Genomic DNA, 9,519 nt, shown 5'->3' with positions numbered 1-9,519 from the left:
AAATCTATTTTTAAGTCGTACCTTTCTTTGTAAGTATCAATCTATGGATGATTATAGAAAACTCTCGAACTATACAAATTGGATAGTGTGGCGAGCCCTTAAATACACATGTTTAAAAAGGTTCTGAGTCAATTCTTAGCAAAATAATTTCTACATACATAAGTAATAGATATAAATACCTTGAAATTCTCCGATTTTTGCATATTGGATCATGATAATTATTGACCAATCATTTGATTTGATGTGTTTTTCAAAATCCATAGCAAATTGGCCCCAAAGTGTGCATTTAATCATGTGTTTCCTGCGTGTGTATGTATAATAGATATAAACAATTATTTATATTTTCAATTACATAGGTAAATACAGCCATTAAATATAAAATGTTATAATTTTTCAATATAGATTGTTAAATACAATAATTAAATATAATTACTTTCCATTATAATTATATATTCATGTGATAAAAAAAATTTACCAAAAAAACTTACTCTTGGTCTTCTAAAGAAAGTGTCACGCGAGATTTATCATCTTTGATGAACAATGGTCATTTATCAACCACTTGTGCTATTGCATCTAGGAATAATGTAAGAATAAAATATTAATACATTAAAATGGCACACTTTTAATTTTAATTTAATGTTTGTGAGAAAGCTTACCCACTAAAAAATTTGTATCTAACGTTTTGGATGTAATGGTTTCTAATGATGTGAACCGAATGATTTCATTCTTAATAATCTCTGTATTGGTTCAAAATGAGTTTGAGGAAGATGAATTGAAACTGTTCAACCGAATGATTTTCGATGAGACATTAATTGATGATTTTTATAGTTTAAAGTCCTAATTAATTTTGAAACTTTAATTTAGGGACTCAACCGAATATTATGCCTATATAATAATGGATAACATCTTTTTAAAAAAATATATAAAATAATCAGTCATGCGCTCTCAAATCTTATTATATCAAAAGCCTTTTCTTTTTACTGTTTTAGTTGGACTCTTCCAACTACCTTATAATAGATGTTTAAAAATTTAATTAAATTAGGTTATGTACTCTTCTAAATCTAAGGTACGAATTATTGTGCTGTCAAATCTATTATAACTTGTACTGTTTTGTTGGACTCTTCCAATTCTATTAGACATAGTTAGGGACTCGTTTTTTTTTACTATTTTTAATTGGACTCTTCCAATTCTATTAGAGATAGTTAGGGACTCTTTCAAATCTATTATTAAAATAGTTAGCTGCTCTTCCAAAACAGGACTCTACCAAACCTGATTAATCTGGAGATAGATTGCTCCGAATCCAATTTCAAGCTATAGGGAATTCAGAAATTAAATTTTTATAAAACTTAAAATTCTAATAGCTTGACACATCAGCTTCCTGCTTTCTTAGTGTACCACATTATATTAGAGTGTCTAATATCATGCCATGTGTTACTTTTGTTACACACTTTATATATATAATAGATATAATAGATTGATCCAAATGGAAATTTTGCAGAAGGAGAGGATGAGATGTATGGAAAAGCGACACTGAGAAAATCAATGATTAGTTATATAACTATGAATAGATCGGTATTCACCAAAATTCTTTTTTTTTGGTAGGCAACAAGGAAAAAAACAAAAAAACCAGAAAAAATTAACTCGGGATTAGCCTGGGAAAGCTAACCCCAACTTGATCAGCAGAAAGTAAAGACAAAAGGAAGTCCGGAGGCGACGAGAAGGTAGAGACCCCAATCATCCTCTCTTGGCCCTCAGCCGCAAGACGGTCGGCAACCTTGTTCTGCTCTTTGAAAACATGCCAAAAACTGATTGTATCAAAGGAAGAACATAGCCTTTTGATCCCTTTAAGTAAATTTTGGCTGCTTAGACAAGAGGACTTATTATCAGAGATAATCTTCACAGCTTCAAGGTTGTCGGATTCCACAATCAACTTTTTTAGACCCAGGTCCTTAGCGAGCCTAAGCCCAGAGAATAATCCCCAGAGCTCAGCAGAGAAAGAAGAACCCACTCCTAGGTTCTGAGCAAAGCCAGACACCCAAGCACCTCCAGCGTCTCTCAAGACTCCACCAGCTGCGATCCTTCCATCCGAGAGACAGGAGCCATCAGTATTTAATTTCACAATCCCTTCCCCGGGTTTGCTCCAACCCAATAATTGAACCACCTTCTTCTGGCAAGTAAAAGGTAAACCCTCCTCCTTAAAGCTCTCAATAATAGAATTAATTTTTTTAGAAAAAAACGCAAGTAAGTTAGGAAAGATAAGTGCTCCTTCTCCAAAGATATTCGCATTCCTCCACTGCCACAGCTGGTGACAAACAACAGCAAAGAGAATAGCACCATGTTCAAGCTCAGGTAATAACAAACCTTTAACCCCATCAATGAACCAATCCTGACCAGGATAGGCCAAGAATTTAGGAAGCAAATAGCTCGGAAGGACTTCCCTCCAAACCTTGTTGCTCTTCTCACAGTCCCTAAGAGAATGGCAAATAGTTTCAGCCTGACCTTTGCATCTACTGCAAGTATCAGCCTTCACTAAATGGCGTCTTTTCCTTTCCACATTAGTGAGTAGCCTGTTCTTAGCCCCAAGCCACAAGAAACTCCTAATACGATAGGAAACTTTCAGGGCCCAAATGCTCTTCCAATCCATTGAAGGAGGATGATCCGAGTTAACATAGAATGCCTCAAATGCAGATTTACAAGAAAAGGCCCCGTTATTTGTAAGGGACCAACAATGACTATCCCTATCACCCTCCTCGCTGCTCACTTTTACACCCCGGATCTTCAGGAGCGACTCTAGATTAAGGTAAGCCTCAAATTTGGATCAAATCCAATCTCCCTCTGAATCCACCACGTCTGCAATACTCTAGTGGCGGATCTCCAGAGGCGGAGGAGACACACACTCCTCTAATAAGGACTTTCTTCCCAACCAGGTGTCGTTCCAAAAACTAATAGATCTACCATTACCCACCGACCAACCAATCCCAGAGGAGAATTCAGAAAAAACTGCATTAACCCCTTTTCATAAGAAGGAACAACAAGGAACTCTATCATTTGGCCCCCCAAAAACCTTATCTTTCCTGTATTTACTACATAACAAACGAACCCAAAGAGTAGATGGGGACTGCCATATTCTCCACAGAAGCTTTATCAGCAGAACTTTATTATTATCTCTAGCTTGCCTGAATTCTAATTATGCTTACTAATTTAAAACTGTTAGTATTTATCAATTTTTTAAAATCAGTAATTGAATTTGATAAAGTAAAAATTAAAGTATGAAATTCTGATACATTAATAAAACACGAGATAATAAAATATGAATATATAAATTAGTAAAATGTAAGTATTGTTATTTCCTAAAAAAAAAAAAAAAAAAAAAAAAAGAAAAAAAGAAAGAAAAAAAGGGAAAAAGAAGTTGAGGTTTCTAGGGGGCTTAGTTTTAGCTTTTATTGGATAACTGTAGTTGGACTTATGGGCTTTTTATGTTTTAAGGGAGTTCTAAGTTTCTAGCCCGTTATTTTATAATGTTAGATACTAAATTTAAATACACAATTTTAACTTTTCAAAAAAAAAAAAAAACACAATTAAAATAAGGTCTAATTTTCCTTAATTATAATTTTATATTGATAAATATAAAATAGCCTAATACATCATTAGCTCTTTGAATTTGTACAAAAAAAACTAGATTGGCTTCCTTAACTTTGTTAGTGTCTCACCAGCTCCCTAAACTTGTTCATTTCGTACCACCAGCTCATTGTCCATAAAAATAGATTAGCTCCCTAAACTTTGCAAGTGTCTCATCAGCTCCCTAAATATACATTCAGTTGTTCGAAGTATTCGGTATTATTGGGCATCACGGCAAGCCGAGAGATATCTTCAATGATTCCAGGGATCTTGAGAGAGATGTTTTCTCCAAATAACTTACACCACAACTGCAAAAGACAAAAATAATAAAAACAGGCAAAAGTCATTTTTTACCTGAGGATAAGTAAGAAATCTTTACCTCTCAACCATCGTACTGGTGAAACATGTCCAAGGTCTAAAGCTAACGGAATCGGTTACTTGGTAGATTGTTCTGGGGTTGACACCAGGAGGAAGCTGGTTTCGGGGGTCAGCTTTATGTTTCATCCTTTTTTCCTTAAAAGGGGTAGTTAACAAGCAATGGGACAACTAGTTGCTTCATATGGTGAAGTTGCTCAAGCTCATTCTCTGAATTTTTCCCGAAAGGAAGCAGCCTTTCGGTATTAGATACATTTGAATATGATAACAAAGAGCCGCTTCTTTCCATTACTGGTTTCTTTAAGGAAGAGGCAGCTTCGGTTCTCAGTGAGACCTTCTTCTCAGGATTTTCTCCAGCAGCTTTGTTCGGAGCAGGAAGGTAAATAGTTGCTTCGGAGGAGGAAGTTAAGTCAATGTCCTGAGGTTGAACATTGATTTCGGGCTCTAGAATATCCGGTGTATCTCCAAAGGCACCTAGCGACGGGGTGTATTAACAGTCACTCTGTTGGCTGATGCGTCTAGTGGCGAATACAGGATTACTCGGTTGGGGGGCGTTTTTACATGTGCGTTCGGGAAAATTTTATTTTGCTAAATCGAACTTGCTTAATTTTTTTTTGTATATATGTGTGTTATAATTTGAATGGTCAAGAACCAATTTTAAGTATTAATGTACAATTTCTCAAAATTAAACTAGATTTCGTATAATAGTCCTAACATGTAAAAAAAATTAGATTTAAGGAGGGTTGAACATGTAAAAAAATTAAAAAAATTGATTTCAGATTCCTACCAGCCTAAAAAAAATTAATAATTTGGATTTAAGAAAGCTTAAGAGGCCAAAAAAAATTAAAAATTTGGATTTATGGAGACTTGTAATGGAAAAGACATAATAAAAATGAGTTCAAAAGTGTTATAAAAATAAATAAATTAATTATTAATAGTAACATAGTATTCCTCAAAAAAAAAATAGTAACATAGTTTTTTTAAACACTTTCTAAAATAAATTGAGGTTGGAGGAATTGTTAATTAGTTATAAATTAATATTAGTAACATAGTTTTATAATTATTGAAAAATAAAATTTAAATAAATAAATACTTTCTAAAATAAATTGAGGTTGGGGGAATTGAACGTAAGACCTTTTAAAAAGAAACAAGTGTTTTTAACCATCTCATCTACCTTGAAATACCAAAATATTACTACATAGAGTTTATATAGACTAGTATTAGTGGAGCCGAAACTACTTATAACCATGGTGGTTCCGGCGGCCGGACCTCCTTATCTCCGCCCTCTGCATGTGCCTTGTTGGAATTAGCCCAATCTCTGCTTTGGCCTTTTCAATCCACCCTTATAAAAAAAGTATATATTCACTGGAGAAATTGCCGTGGATATTTATTTATTTATTTTATTTTATTTGCTTGGAATTTTATTAGAAATGCGGCTGCTTACATGAATGGTTGAGTATCCGCAAAAACTCAATATTTGAAACTAACTATAGGTTTATAAATTTAACTCTCTAGTGAAACTTTAATTAACATGATCACCAAGTATGGACATTATTCTATACACAAAACAAGTTTACTGCCATTGGGTGTGACACCAATGCAGTAATTTCAGGCATGAAAGCTAAATCATATGCAATTGGTTGCATTTCCTATTGTGAGAATATTGTAGATATGATCAATGCCTCCTGCACTGGAATGGGCTGTTGCCAGACTTCACTTCCCACCGAAGCAATGGAGTTTGCTATTAAGATTTCAAGCTTTTTCAACCATCAAATTGTCCAGGATTTTAATCCCTGTAGCTATGCATTTTTGGTTGATGTAAACTCCTACAATTTCTCTACTTTGGATCTTGCTCGTTTCCCTGATGATGATTATTCCAATGTGTTACCGCTTGTTCTTGATCGGGCTATTCGAAATCAAACCTGCGATGATGCAATTAAAAACAAGGATGATTTTGCTTGCAAGGCCTATAATAGCACCTGCTATGATTCTCATAATGGCCCTGGCTACCTTTGCATGTGTCATCATGGTTTTGTTGGCAACCCTTATATTCAAAATGGATGTCAAGGTACCACTTCTGTTTTTCTGTTTGCTTTAGATCATCATTCTATACTTGTATTAATTAATTTTTTATTGTTTATCAGATGTAGACGAGTGTAAAATGGCCACTCTTAATCAGTGCACAAATGGCTGTGCAAATATAATTGGGAATTATAGTTGTTATTGTCCAAAGGGCTATCATGGAGACGGCAGAAAAGATGGAATTGGTTGTGTTATTCGTCATCGTTCCAGTTTTCACGCCCAAAATATTTTAATTATGGGTAAGTTTCTGCTTTCCGTGAATATATTTTATTTAATAACAATACACTGTATACAAGGTTCTCTTTCAACCAAGCAGACATAGTAAGCCTACAACAGCTTCTATTTTAGTTGACTTAGCCATACTTACATTTATTATATTGACTTATTCTATAACACTACTCCTCAAGCTGAAACATGGCTTTTAATCATGCTCAGCTTGCTACATAGAGAGATAACATAGTCTTAAGACAATACCACTCAAAACAAAATAAAACATAAGAAACTGAAGATACTTCAGGATATAAAACATAATCCGGGAGATGCAACTCAGAAGAACAAAACCAATAAGCGGAAGGTAGATGACAATACAACAGCAGAACAACAATCCTTGTTGGAAACAGGAAGCAGATGCCAATCTAAACATTAGGCTGCCAACAATGTCAACAGAAAAGAGATTCACCGGAAAACTGACCGAACAGACACGTTGGAAACAGACAGGCGACGTCGGTGGAAGACCTGAAACTTGGAACCCTAGGTCCAAAAATTCTGCTCACAGGGCAGAAAACAAATTCTGGAATCTTAATCCAGAAACCCAAGATAGAAGCCGTAACAAGGTTCTGATCCCATGTAAGAGGAATTTTCTTACAGCGACGACGACATAGGGTGGCTGGAATGTGAGGAAACGCCGATCGAAGGCGGAGAGGATGAACCAGAGGGATGGTGAGATAAAATGACGTCCCAAGAGTGAGTATTCAAGAGACCCAAGCTCTTGACAGAAATGGAACCCAGGGAAATACTACCGAGAAAATATTGAACCCTTACAGAAACACAACTCTGGAAATACTTCACAACTCTAGAAATACTACCTAGAAAAAAGAAGGGTAAATTCCAAAAAAAAACCTCTGTGGTTTGATGTTGTTCCAAAAAACCCGTTGTGGTTTGTTTTTACAAAAAAAAAAGGACCGTGGTTTCACCGTTACCCGAAAAACGGAAAAGGCTTTAACACCGTTAAAAATGCTGACGTGGCAAGGGGTAGAGTTGGAAAAAAAAATTTTAAATTTTTTTTTTAATTTTTCTTTTTCTTCTTCTTCTTCTTCTTCTCTTCTCTTCTTCTTCCTCTCTCTCTCTTCTCTTCTTCTATTTTTTTTTTTAATTTCTGAAATTTACGTCTGAAATTCAGACGTTCAATCCTTTTCCATTTACGGAACTCTGGAACTAAAATTATGCACCTTCCAAGTAAATTTGCCGCTTAACACATCAGATACTGGACCATTAACAACAGAGGATGATATCATTGATGATGAGGCTGACTGCAAGTCATTATTGTCGCGGATAAAACTAACAGATTCGTTAAGGATTAAAATGTCGGCAGTGATAAGAACAGAATCATTATTGAAAAGATAACCTAATTTGGAATCAAATACAGTAGACGAATGGGTGAAATCGCACCAACCGTGGGATTTTTGGAAAAATTCCAGATTTCCGGAAATCTAGAAAAATTCCAGATTTCTGGAAATTTTCCAGAAATCTGGAATTTTTCCAGATTTCCGTCGGAAATCTGAATTTTCGAGATTTCTGGAAATTTTTCAGAAATCTGGAAATTTTCGAAACTTAAAAAAAAAAGAAAAAAAAAGGTAGAAGGAGGACGAAGAAGAAGAAGGAGAGAAGAAGAAGAAGAAGGAGGGGGAAGAAGAATAAGGAAGAAGGAGAAGAAGAAGGAGGAGAAGAAAGAGGAGGAGGAGAAGAAGGAAGAAGAAGAAGGAGAAGGAGGAAGGAGAAGAAGAGGAGAGAGAAATAAAAAAATAAAAAAAAATCGAATTTCCAACTCTACCTCTGTGCCACGTCAGCAAATTAACACCGTTAAGACCATTTCCGTTTTTCAGGTAACGGCGCAAACCACAGTCCTTTTTTTTTTGTAAAAACAAACCACAAGGGTTTTTTTGGAACAACATCAAACCACAGGGGTTTTTTTTGGAATTTACCCAAAAAAGAATTAAAAAACCTTAGACCTTAGGCTCTGATACCATGTAAAAGACCATGTAAATAGAGAGGAATCCATGGAATACCATGTAGATTAAGAGCCTGCATAAATATATTTTACTTAAGAGTAATACACGTATATATACAAGGTTCTCCTTCAATCAAGGAGACAGAGTAAGCCCACAACAGTCTCTAACAATGCTTTAATTTGACTTAGTGATACTTACATTTATTTATTATGCGTATAACATTTTTTAATATGAAAAACTTTAAATTTTGGTATGGTGCAGGGGGCAGCATGAGTTTAGGGTTGTTATTGTTGTCAATTGGCATAATTATAATGGGAGTCCATAGAAGAAGCATCCTGAAGCTGAGAAAAGAATACTTCAAGCAAAATGGAGGTTTGTTGTTACAAAAATTACTAGTGTCGAAAAGCAAACATTCAGAAGATGCAGCAGTTAAGATTATTTCTGAAGAAGAACTAAAGAAGGCAACAAATAACTACAACAAAAATATGGTAATCGGGCAAGGTGGGTTTGGTGTTGTTTATAAAGGAACTCTATCAGATAACACAGTTGTAGCCATCAAGAGATCAAAGGCTATAGACAAAACCCAAATTGAGTAATTTGTTAATGAAGTTATTGTTCTTACCCAAGTGTATCATCCAAATGTAGTGAAGCTTATGGGTTGCTGTTTAGAAACTTGTGTTCCATTACTGGTGTACGAATTCATCATTAATGCTACTCTTTTTCACCATCTTCACTCTCCAAATGGTGTGAATTCATTACCATGGGCAACACGTTTGAGAATAGCAGAAGAAACTGCTGCAGCACTTGCATATATGCACTCTATGCAGATTATACACAGAGATGTAAAATCTCTTCTAACATTTTGTTAGATGATGAATTCAGTAGTAAAGTTTCTGATTTTGGAGTTTCAAGATTGGTACCTTTTGATGAAGAAGAGATATATGCGATTCTAATATCAGAGAAGATAAGTTTTATAGTTAAACAAGTAAGAACATTTATTCTGTGGATTATGTAATAACATTTACATCTTCCACATTTAACTTACTCCTTTTTGCAATCGAGTAATTAATTAATTGTATTTTTACACAAGTTCAACGGACTATTTGAACATTTTATATAAGTTAAGGAGGCTATCATGACACTTTAAAAGCTCAAGGGGTCAATCAAATTTTTTGAACAAGTTCAGATTGCGCCTTTTTTTTTTGAACCTGAAAGT

The 9,519-nt window shown here is 34.8% G+C and overlaps 1 pseudogene; it reads left to right on the top strand.

The window, feature by feature from the left end:
• Positions 1–4,155: 4,155 nt before the first annotated feature.
• Positions 4,156–9,318, top strand: LOC136222607 (wall-associated receptor kinase 5-like; annotated as a pseudogene).
• The last annotated feature ends 201 nt before the right edge of the window (positions 9,319–9,519 follow it).

This window comes from Euphorbia lathyris, chromosome 3 (assembly GCF_963576675.1).
Source record: "Euphorbia lathyris chromosome 3, ddEupLath1.1, whole genome shotgun sequence".
In the NCBI taxonomy this organism is placed as follows: domain Eukaryota; kingdom Viridiplantae; phylum Streptophyta; class Magnoliopsida; order Malpighiales; family Euphorbiaceae; genus Euphorbia; species Euphorbia lathyris.
This window is presented reverse-complemented; position numbering and strand designations above follow the sequence as displayed.